Here is a 12305-nt window from a genome sequence, read left to right as displayed (position 1 = left end):
TTATTTTCTGTTGTGGAGACTTTGTCTTTTATGAAGGAATTTTGACTCTGTTCCAAACATATTTTGTGTTTCTAAATCATCCAACTGTGATATAAAAATAACATATATTAACTTTATTGGATAAACTGATGAAAACTGGGTCAATCTTAAAGAGCATGTAGTAATTTCAAATAATGATGTGCCAAGTTTTTCATCATGATCTAAAATCCTAAAGATTCTGTATGTTTTGCATATTTTTCACATATTTAAAAAATTATAGCTAGGCTTTTTTTTTCTCTGCCCTGTTTATGATTGGATAGACATAATCACATTTGAAAGGAATGTTGTTTATGCAAACTACATCACAGAGAAGACTTTTAAAAAATAAGGGGAAGTGTGCATTACTTGGATATATTGCAAAGTACCTAAATGGAAGAATTAGAAGATGTATGTACATATTCAGCAGATGCAATTTAGCCTTAAGTGGATTTCTTTACACCTCTATTTTCAATTTTTATTCATGAAGCTGGGAATAATAGTTGTTTTATCAAAGAAATTCAGTGAGTATTACAATTCTTATGAAAGCACTAATAGGGCTTACAATTTATTACATCTGAGAGAGTGGAATTTGTCCTGTAAATAGAATTTATTTTGTTTGGAAGGTGTTAAAAAAAAAAAAAGGCTGAATCTGAGTATCCTCAGACAGACACACACCTAGTTGGCATTCTCACTTCTACTTCTTACTGTCTTATACCTCTCCAGGTTTACACATAATGTCTTTTGGTCTATGCAAAATTTGTGCGTGGGACCATCTTGTTGTTCCAGATGCTGTGTACAGACCACTATGTATTAGGTGTTTTTGTAAAAAAGCAGTGACCTGTGTCTTAACTTGGACCTATTGAATCAGAATGTCTGGAGGTTGGGGCCTGGGAATAGGTGCTTTTAATAAGAACCCCTGGACAAATGTGAGAGACTGTTATTTTTCATCTTTAAAAGAGCAACCATGACACATTCACAGAGTCTTCAGGGAAATTAAAAACACTCACTTTTATAACCATAGGCAGAATGATCTAGAAGAATCTAACTTAAACTCTTGTTTAATTGTATACTTTTCATGAATAACATTAAATATAAATGAAATAGGCATGGAAAATTTATTCCATCTTCCTCAGTTTCCCCCCCCTGCAACACAAGGGGTTGGATCTTTAAGATTGCTCCTGCTCCAATGCTTATGACTCAATAGGCAATTTCCTATTGGAATTGTAAGAGATGGTGCACCCAGATTCATAATCAATGTGTGGACATGCAGACAGACTGCTAAATTTAAATACTGCACTTAGATGCAGTGTTGAAAAATACTGATTCTTGCCCTCTGTGGTGGACACCTGTTGTTTTGCCTTCCTAGCATTTCTTCTTCTTGTGGTGAAAGAGTCCCAATTGGACTTTGGGGAACCATCATTCAAGGTGAGACTGGTCATTAAGGTCCCATGACCCAAGCTTGGCCAATCAGATGGTCTCTTCCTGAAATCGGCATCTTAGATGAAGTAACTCTGGGGCAGAAACTGAAGTGAAGTGAAGTGGTAGTCGCACACTCATGTCTGACTCTTAGCGACCCCATGGACTGTAGCCTGCCAGGCTCCTCTGTCCATGGGATTCTCTAGGCAAGAATACTGGAGTGGGTTGCCATTTCCTTCTCCAGGGTCTTCCCAATCTAAAGGCTGAAGCTGGGTCTCCCACACTGCAGGCAGATTCTTTACTATCTGAGCCACCAGGAAACTCAGCTTATTCATGTAGAAGGCAGTGCCAGGAAGAGACTGTCCATAGCTCCTGTTACAAAGACCTGGATCTATGGACAACTGCAGATCTTTTCAGTTAATTTTTTTTTTCTTTCCATTTGAGTTATCCAGTGACAGCTTCTGCTCCCAAAGAAATTTAATTCATTCTCCTGCAAACGTCTTGGCCTCCTCTGTCCTGGCATTTACAGAGCAGCATCAGGGAGGCTCTGGTGAGAGAAGTGGCTAAAAGAAAGATCACCTGCAGATGAATTTTACCTTCTCAGCTGATGCCTTGATTTAGCCTGGCTTTATAATTCTTGTTCAACTCCCCTGATGCAGTCTGACAGTTTGAGGAGTACTGTTTCTCCACGATAAGAAAGCGTTTGCCTTAGGGAGGAGGGAGAAGATTGAATGGAAGTGTTTTATATTCACTTGAACCACAATTATTTTGCTGACACAGGGCAAGGTATTAACAGGGTTTTGCTGTTGGGGAATTAAAAGCCATTTGGCCTGTCCCTTATTCAGACATTTCTCATTTTTAATATTGTGGTGTAAATGCAGTAACACATGGTTAAGAAAATAATGAAAATATGCACCCCGACCTATATGGATAGTAAAATCTCTGTGTGATTGTGGTGTGTGGGAAATATCCCAATTTGAAAGGTTTCACATTCAGGCTCCCAGCCATCCTTTATACTTAATCTCCCTTGATCCTCTCACACCCTCCTTCTGGGACTATCTATTAATGTCTGTCCTATGGACTTCCCAAGTGGCTCAGTGGTAAAAAATCTTCCTGCCGACACAGGAGATGTGGGTTCGACTCCTGGGTCAGGAAGATCCCCTGGAGTAGGAAATGACAACCCACTCCAGTATTCTAGGGTGGAAAATCCCATAGACAGAGGAGCCTGGCGAGCTACAGTCCAGTGGGGTTGCAAAGAGCCGAACGCAACTGAGCAACTGAGCATGCATGCAGGCACGCATGTGTTCCATTCTATAGTGTTTGGTTCTCATCCTTGGACGTGGAGTTTTTCAAAATATTGATTTCTCACCCCAACCACAAAGATGCTGCTTTAATTGATATGGGGCATGGTCTGGTATCAAGATTTATGACCCTCCCCCAAGTGATTCAGGTATATAGTCAAATTTAAAAGTCCTTGTTTTAGGGTAGGTGTTAGCAAATATGACCCAACAGATATGGCCAAGTCCAACACCTATTTTGTAAATAAAGGTGCGCCTACTGGTACCTTCTTGTTACCATTGCAGTTAAGTTGTCATGACAGAGACCTCATGGGCTGCAAAGCCTAAAATATTTAGAGGTTTTGGTTTTCAGTCTCTCCTCTGGAACAGTGGTCCTCCAACTTGCACATGAATCAGAATCACCTTGTAGGCTTGGGAAAACACCCTTCTGGGCCCCACCTTTGGAGTTTCTGATTCAGTATTTCTGGGAGATGGAGGGGCCTGAGAATTTGCTTTTCTAACAAATTTCCAAATGGAGCTGATCTTGCTGGTCTGAGGTCTCACTTTGAGAATCGCTAGATGGCTCAGTAGTAAAGAATCTGCCTGCCAATGCAGGAGATGCAGGAGATGTGGGTTCGATCCCCAGATTGGGATGATCCCCTGGAGAAAGGAATGGCTACCCACTCCAGTATTCTTGCCTGGGCAATTCCAAGGACAGAGGAGTCTGGTGGGCTATATAGTCCATGGGACTGAAAAGAGTCAGACATGACTGGGCAACTAACACTTTCACTTTTAACCCTGAATTAGAAAAATGCAAATTAAAATAAAAAATGAGATAACATTACATACCCAGCACATTGGTGAATACATATTTTTAAAAAACTGACAATCAACTTGTTGAAAATGATATGAAGCAATAAAGGCTCTAATAAATTACTGGTTGTTGTAAATTGATACAACCACTGGCAGGTTGGCATCATCTCATATTAAAAATACGTGGTCTGATTTGCAGTCAGTTCTACTCCTAATTATATGTTCTAGAAAAACGTGTGTCCATGTGAATCAGAGCACATATTGAGAATATTTATGTAGCACTCCCACCATGCAATTGTATACTCGCCTCCCACTCATATGTTGAAGCTCTGACCTTCAGTGTGACTATATTTGGAGGCAAGACCTTTAGGGAGGTAATTAAGATTATATGAGGTCACAAATGTGGGTCTTAACCCCATAAGTCTGGTGCCCTTATAAGAAGAGGAGGAGACACTAGAGCCCTCTCTTTCTAGGCTAAGAGGAAAGGCTGTGTGTTAAATTAGTCAAAGTTCTCTAGAGAAACAGACCATATACATATATATGACTATTTTTTAGATAGGCAAGAAAATTGATTACCATAAAAGACACGATAGTGATTTATATACAGAGTGACAGAGAGGGTATTGTGATAAAGAAGGAAGACACAGGGGTCTTCTGAGTTGCCGGCAATATCCTATTTATTGACTTTGGAAGAACTTACACAAGAGTTCATTTTATAAGCATTTATTATACTGACATTTATGATTTATGCACATTTCTGTATGAGTTTTATATTTCACATTTAAAATATATTTACAGGAAGGCTGGGAACATGGCACCCTGAATGTGTCCCAGCTGTTCACTAATCTCAGTTGCTATCTAACCAGCCATCCTCCTCCCCCAAATCCATCTAGCAGGCAGAGTCTGTCAGGCAGGAGTGTGGCTTTGGGCTCTGTAGATCCAGATAGAGAATGCTGGGGCCAGGCATTTTCTTCTGGCCTTCTGGGCAGAGCCTGGAACTATGGAGAATTCTGGAGGAAAACTCAGCACATCTATGATCCTGGAGAGAACACAGCCATCAGAAATCTATGGGACTCCAAGAGGACTAGTAGTGCCCTCCCCCAGAGTATTCCAGGGAGAATTTCCCTTTCTTGTTCCCTGGGAGCCTCAGCTATGAACTGGTACCTACTGGCTGTTACTGGACTAGCCCCCCAGGCGGAGACATCTCTGTGATTCATGAGTCACAGAAATGAGCACCACATGAGCCCCGAGCCTTCTGACTAGGCAAAGAAAACTATAATTTCTGTAAAGAGTCCTAACATCCATAGACAGGAGGAACACTCAGGACACCCAGAAAATGTGGTCCTTAGCTAAAGAGAGCTATGAAATAGAAGGCAGCTACTCAAATAATACAACAAAAATAATACAAATGCTTAGGAGATTCAATTTCAGCCTCAAAAGAAATTGTAGATCTAGAAATCATGACTTTTTGAACTAAAAATATAATTTATAAATTGAATGAAAGGACCTTTACAATGGTTGAAATACAAAGTAAAATAAAATTTTTAAAACTAAGGTGGAGGCAAATAATTAACTGATCAACAATTAATAGAAAAATATGTACCACAAACTTTGCATTTTAGAATTTAGCAAAAATTTTAGCTCTGAACTTTCTTTCTCTTTTTGACACTGATTTTCCCAGATATTTTCTTTTTCTACTGTCCATGTAGTTTTGTTAATTGCCTTAAATAAGTTTTATAACAAGATATAGTGCATATTTTGAAAAGTCTTTGATAATAAGATGTAGGATGTTTTTAAGAGCCTATACACAAAAATATTTTAGAGAAAACTATGACAAAACATAAACACAAAAACAAAATGAAAAGAAACTTGAGAGTAAAGGAATGGGCAAAGAGATAACAGGGAGAGCAAACAATAAGAAAAACAGTGACTATTACAGTTAGATTATAAATTCAGGTAAAAAACCCTAGACAGAATAAGATATGCCCATCAAATGCCTTCATACATCCAAATACATAGCAACTTAGCATAAAGCAAAACTGCATAAAAAGCAATTAAAACTTGATTAAAACATAAAGTGGTACCCTTAAATCTTCCTATTTCAGAATTAGATGGTTGTGTTAGACCAAAAATGAGGACATACAAAAAAGAACTGAATAATACAATTTTATGATTTTTTAAGTATCTGACTCTTTGCAACCCCGTGGACTATAGCCTGCCAGGGTCCTCTGTCCATGGAGTTCTCCAGGCCAGAATACTGGAGTGGGTAGCTGTTCCCTTCTCCAGGGGATCTTCCCAACCAAAACCAGGTCTCCCCTATTGCAGGTGGATTCTTTACTCTCTGAGTCACCAGGAAAGCCCAAGAATACTGGAGTGGGCAGCCTATCTCTTCTCCAATGGATCTTCCCAACCCAGGAATCAAACTGGGGTCTCCTGCATTCAGGGGGATTCATTACCAGTTGAACTCCCTGGGAAGCCCCACAATTTCTTTAGCCAAGTCTAATTAATTCTTATAAAGATTCTATGTGTATATATATATATATATATATATATATATATATATATATATATATATATAGGCTTCCCTGGGAGCTCAGCTGGTAAAGAGTCCACCTGCAATGCAGTTCAATTCCTGGGTCGGGAAGATCCGCTGGAGAAGGGATATGTTACCCACTCCAGTATTCTGGCCTGGGGAATTCCATGGACTATATCGTCCATGGGGTTGCAAAGAGTGGGACACGACTGAGCAACTTTCGGAAAGAAGCCGTACAGGACATGCTCTGTGACTTAAATGTTACAGACTAGGAATGCTGCTGCTGCTTAGTCGCTTCAGTTGTGTCCCACTCTTTGTGACACCTTGGACCACAGCCCACCAGGCTCCTCTGTCCCTGGGATTTTCCTGGCAAGAAAACTGGAGTAGGTTGCCATTTCCTCCTCCAGGGGATCTTCCTGACCCAGGGATCGAACCCATGTGTCCTGCATTGCAGGCAGATTCTTTACAAATGAGCTACCAGGGAAGCCCCAAGTAAGGAATCAGTAATTTTTTTAAGTAGAATGAAATAATAATTAACAAAATACCTTGGATTAAAAAAGAAATCAAATATGAAATTACAAATGGTCTGGAAGGGGATGAAAGTGAAAATACTACATCAGATTTAAGGACCATAATAAAGCTTGTATTTAGAGGAAAATGCATGGCTTCCAATGCCTTTATCATCAAAGAAGAAAGGCTAAATTGGGGAAAGGGTGAAAAAAAAACACTGGATATTTACTAGAAATTTTTTAACATACTATTAGAAAAGGCTATCAGAAAATCTACCAAATAACAGCAATTGAAATTAATAAAGACAAAGCTAAAGTTGACTAAATGACAAAAACAAAGAACACACATATCCAAAAGCTGATTCTTTGATAGATCCAAGTGTTTTTTTAAGCAAGAAAGCCCAATTTTTTTAAAAAAGGCAAATATATACAAGATTAGAAATGACATGCAAGACACAATTTTAGAAGAAAAAGAAATCAAGAGAATACTCAGAAAGGCACTTGCAACCCTGGCAACAAATCAGAGGAGAGGGATGATTTATTTCTAAAATGTTAAGTCCTTAGCCCAATACTTTACATATGAGTTGAATAATATCATCTATCATTATTATTGTTACTAGCATATCACATTCAAATATTTCTATCACTTCATTATAAGATAAAGGTCAAGCTTTCCTCTCTGAGAAAAATCTCCAGAAACGATCAAAGGATGATTCTCATCCTCATTATTAACAAACATTTGCGAAGCACACATTATATCCAAGGCCTATGACCTTTCAGTGAAATATGAGAGATGACCTCTACCCGCCAAGAACTTAAAATCTTTAGGAGCTGATATGTACACACGAGTAGCTATTTTAGACTCTCAAGAAGAAGCGCCAAACAAGCAGCTGAGGTAATACCTGTTACAGGAGAACAGGGGAAGGATAGATCCCTTTTGGTAGGGTGATGGCAGAAAGACTTCACAGAAGTGGGGTTCAAGTTGAACCCTGAAGGGTGGGCTGGATAAAAATAGATTTTTAAGAGGAAAAGGGAGTGGAGGCTGGAGAGAAAATGAGAAAGTCAGTTTATAAATTGGCCAGTTTGGTCAGAAGAAGGGAGTATATTTCATAGGAAGCCAAGAGGTGAGGAAGATAAGGATATGTCAGAACAGATGATGAAGAGCTCCGAATTCAAATCTACAGAGTCTGGAATGTCTCCTGTTGGCAGTACATTAGTTCTCAGAGTCTTGAGCAGATCGTGACATAATAAACAGCAGTTTGGGGAAGGCTTGTTGGCAGCCGTATGCTTGGTGGACTCCAAGGGGAGTAGCTTGGCCACAACAGCCCACAGCACCCTGGTGAAATCTAGAGAGGCTATCATCCCCATTCTGCAGATGGAAAACCACACAGTGACTGATTCTGAATGGAGTGAGAGGCTGCGTAGAGCAAGATAAAGATGCTTGCGGCAAGACTAGGGGGCCATCTCTTTAGCTACACGGCCGCACGTCGCCAGCTCTGCACTGTCCCACCTTTGATGTTAAAACGACCCTCATAATTTGGGGCAAAACTTCTCAGCTCCTCCAGAGATGGCAGCCTGGGAGAGAGAACTTCTTTGTTGTTGCCAGATACACATTAATTTATACATCATGAAGGGGGCAAATTTTCCAAAGGAGTTTAGCTCGGGGTTTCATCCTCCACAAAGTGTAGAGCCCTCTCCCCCCAACCCGACTTCTCCTCTGTGGTCTGTATCCTCTCTAGAACACAGAGAGTTAACCTTTGCAATCGGATTTGCTCTGTGCTACACAAAGTGTCACCCAGGAAAGCAGGGTACAAGGCGTCTGTGAAATGTATGAAAAGAAGTCCAGGAATTCAGTTAATTAACCACATCAGTTTCTTAACGTGATCAATTTTAATTAAACTGAATTTTAATAGAGATCTGTGTAGTCTGTAGAGACCAATTGCTAATTCTACAAAGCATGTGCTGCTTTTCAGTTCAGATTTGCTCCCATCTAATTAATATGGATAGAGCATTAAGCCTTTTTGGACTCTGGTGGTTTTCATTTCATGACTATTAATGATTTTAATGAACTGGACTAATTCAGTAGTTTTCATCCCAGTGTTTCAGGGCTTTGTTCATCACAAATTTCAGGTTTATAATTGGTTTCCAGGTCTTAACAGTGGTCATTGATCAGCTTCAGCAGTTCCTTTTACAACTCAGAAAGCGCTGGAGACTCAGTTAACCCCTTGCTGCCCAGAGATGAGATGAACAGTGCAGCACTTTAGAGCAGTAGCTTGGGAATTAACTACCAAGCTAACACAGCTACAGAGGCAGAGGAGGACTTAAAATTCATATGGCAATGTGAGCACAGGACAGAACAGGAAAGGTCACACCAGCAATACAGACACTTTAGATTAAAAAAGAAAGAAAGAAAGAAAGAAAGACTGGTAATGAGCTATATTTTTCAGCTTTAATTTTCATTACTCCAAGTGAAAAAAATACATCATGAAATTAGCTATCTCATTTTGGCAAACCAGACTTTCAAACCACCCATTCACCCCTGCCAACCCTTAGCAGGCATCTTTATCAACTCTCAAACAGCTAGGACTGAAGGATAAGAAAATGGAAAACTGTAAAGAGCTGATGAAAAACAGAAACAGGGATGCTGGGCTGAGGGGAGACATAGCTTGTGAAAACTAACACAGATAAAGAAATGAACACGTTGATGAATACATACCTTGCCTTCTCTGGATTCAGCTTCACTATTGGAGTGTTACTCATGGCCCTTGATTGCCCTGAAAACAAACAATAAGATTTCAGCTCCCCTCCCACTTAAAACAAAAATTAAACCTTTTAAAATATTCCATATCCAGAGTTGTTATTCAATATCTTCATTGATACTGCTTCTGAAAAGTGACAGGCACACTAGACATAGAAAAGTGTGAGGTAGAAAAAGGCAAATTCTCTGATTCAGGCACCTGTGTCTTTAATCACCCAAGAAAGATCAATATAAACATTCAAACCGTAACCCCAGCTTTCAGAAATGTAGTTCAAATCACTGGAGATTATGGACAAGCCTATTTTTGTGGGCCTACCTAGAAAATTTCCTCCAAGCCCCTTATCCACCATCTAAAGAACATACCAGTCTTTGCAGATGTGCAGGCTTGAAATTCTCAAATATTCCAGGGACCTGTTTATGAAGTCATTCTGCCACAGGTTGAGTTAATTTAGATTTCAAATCCAGTTGGAATCTCTTCCATAATTTTATTTTTGAAAAGATCTTTCTCATCCAGTAAGGTTCTTACCAAGATGGTGATTTTTACATATTATCTCTGATCCAAAGAACAAATGAAACTGATGTCATCACGGACATAGCCCTTAAAATGACCCAAGAGGAAAAATTTTATAAAATTGAGAAATTTGATTTAGTTTTTATTTTACTCACTCCTGTTTCATCAGTGGTACCTGATTTCTTTGATAACATTGACTGATACATTATGTCTCAGATCAGTTAAATTTATTTTCCTCATATAGGCTAATATGTTTAAACAAGCTGCCAATCATAATAAAGTTGTCTCTGCATCTTTAATTCCTATTCATCTCTAAATCCTTTTCAGCCTTGCTTCTGTCCCACAGAGCTGCTGAAATGCTCTGTCTTCTATAAACTGGTGATAATAATGGCTTTCTTGGAGGGTCATCATGTAGATTAGCTCACTTAGCAAGGTGCCTCAATAAATTATGGCTGTTATTACTGCTCAAGTCACCAATGACCTTCTGATTGACAAATGGCTTAAGTCTTCATCTGCCATGCTGTCTGAAGCATTTGACACCATCCACCATGCTGCCTGAAACTCTTCCAAGAAACCACTCGTTCACACATTTGTTCTTTCAGCAGTTATATATGGAACATCTGTTATGCGTCAGGTAGTGTTCTAGGCTCTGGGAATCCCGTGGTGAGCAACGCAGAAAGTCCATGTCCTCTTGGAGTTTTTATGTTTCTCTATTGAGGAAAATAGACATATATGAATAAAAAGTAAGGCTTACAATTTATTGAGCCTTTAAATTGCACCAGACAATATTCTCAGCTTTTTGCCTATTTTAACTCATCTAGCTCATTTAACCCACTGGACATGGGTATTATCATTATCCTCACTTTACAGACGAGGACACCAAGGCATGGAGAAGGTAAGTATCTCAGCCAAGGTCACAAACATTTATAAGTGATGGAGCTAGTGTTTTGACCAAGGAATACAGCTCCAGATTCCAGACTCTTAAACCCAATGCTCTTCTGAAGAATAGAAAACAGTGATATCACACAATGAAAGTGACTTTAGATGTGAGGGAAGGGAAGCCCTCTTTGAAGAGGTGATATTTGAGTAGAAACTCAAATACTGAGAAAGAATAGAAAAGTATCAGTATGTTGTCTTAGCAATCAAGTACTTTGGACTGAATTGTTTCCTCCCAAATTCATGGATTGAAGCCCTCATCCCTTAAATGACCATATTTGGAGCTAGGGCTTTTGGTGGTGCAGTGATAAATCATTTGCCTGCCAATGCAGGAGACCCACAAGAGGTGAGCTCAATCCCTATGTTGAGGAGATCCCTGGAGAAGGGAATGGCAACCCACTCCAGTATTCTTTCCTGGAAAATTCCATAGACAGAGGAGCTTGGAGGGCTACAGTCAATGGGATTTTACAGAGTTGGACATGACTGAGCACCTATGAATACACAAGTTTAAATGAGGACAGAAGAGTGGGGTCTGATAAGATGGGTACTCTATTGAGAAGAAGAAGAGAGAACTCTCTCTCTTTCTCTTCATACACAGGCACTCGGGAAAGGCCATGTGAGGACTCAGAGAGACAGTAACTGTCTGCCAGCCAAAAAGAGAGCCCTCACTGGAAACTGAACCCTGCATGAACCACGAGCTTGAACTTCCCAGGCTCCAGAACTGTAAGAAAATAACTTTCTGTTGCTTAAGCCACCTAGCCTATGATATTTATTTTGGCAGCCAAAGAAGACTAAGACACCAAGTAAAATCTAGAAGCCTAGAAAGATAATGCTTCTGAAACATTCCATGCAAGAAGGCCAGAAATTCACTAGAACGTTCTGAGATGAACCTTGACAAGAAGTGTTGAAATTGGTTCAGGAGACTGAGGGAAAGGAAAACAAATACAGACAGCTTTTTCAAGAAGATTTGTTACAGAGAGAAGCAGAGAAATGAGTGGTAGATGGAGAGAGCTATCACATCAGAGAACTTTGAAGATGGGAGATATTATAGGATGCTTGTATGCTGATTGCATCCAAATACTTCATTTCAGACTCTTCTGTTGACTATGATGGCTACTCCATTTCTTTCAAGGTATTCTTGCCCACAGTAGTAGATATAATGGTCATCTGAGTTAAATTCACCCATTCCAGTCCATTTTAGTTCACTGATTCCTAAAATATTGATGTTCACATCTCCTGTTTGACCTCTTCCAATTTGCCTTCATTCATGGACCTAACATTCCAGGTTCCTATGCAATATTGTTCTCTACAGCATCGGGCTTTAATCCATCACCAGTCACATCCACAGCTGGGTGTTGTTTTTGCTTTGACTTTGTCTCTTCACTCTTTCTGGAGTTATTTCTCCACTGATCTCCCGTAGCACATTGGGCACCTACCAACCTGAGGAGTTCATCTTTCAGTGTCCTATCTTTTTACCTTTTCACGCTGTTCATGGGATTCTCAAGACAAGAATAATAACGAGGTTTGCCATTCC

The sequence above is a fragment of the Dama dama genome, chromosome 1 (genome assembly GCF_033118175.1).
Source record: "Dama dama isolate Ldn47 chromosome 1, ASM3311817v1, whole genome shotgun sequence".
In the NCBI taxonomy this organism is placed as follows: Eukaryota; Metazoa; Chordata; class Mammalia; order Artiodactyla; family Cervidae; genus Dama; species Dama dama.
Note: the sequence above shows the minus strand (reverse complement) of the source record.